The sequence below is a fragment of the Camelina sativa genome, chromosome 10, assembly GCF_000633955.1.
Source record: "Camelina sativa cultivar DH55 chromosome 10, Cs, whole genome shotgun sequence".
Lineage (NCBI taxonomy): Eukaryota > Viridiplantae > Streptophyta > Magnoliopsida > Brassicales > Brassicaceae > Camelina > Camelina sativa.
The window spans coordinates 12,085,785-12,086,103 of record NC_025694.1 but is presented as its reverse complement, the minus strand read 5'-3'; positions in this window follow the sequence as shown (position 1 = coordinate 12,086,103).

The following is a 319-nucleotide window of genomic DNA, read 5'->3' as shown; positions in this document are numbered from 1 at the left end:
AGCCTTACTAAACTTCTCATATATTAATGATGATTGTGCAGGAAAATAAAAGAATAGAGCTAAATTGTGTGAAGCATCACGAAATACATAGGATCTACCGAGTTGCTCAAAGGTTGATATGCTTGAAATACTCTACACAGACAGAAGACTCAATTCGTCAAACTCTCCAAAATCTAAGGGACAGCTTAATCGAACAAAGATTCTAAGATAACAACTTCTTGGAAATGTTAATGTCCTGAATAACATCTCTATATTCAAGACATGAAGGTTTATTTGAATCTTCAAGAATTAAAGTACGAGCAAATCTACACATTGGATA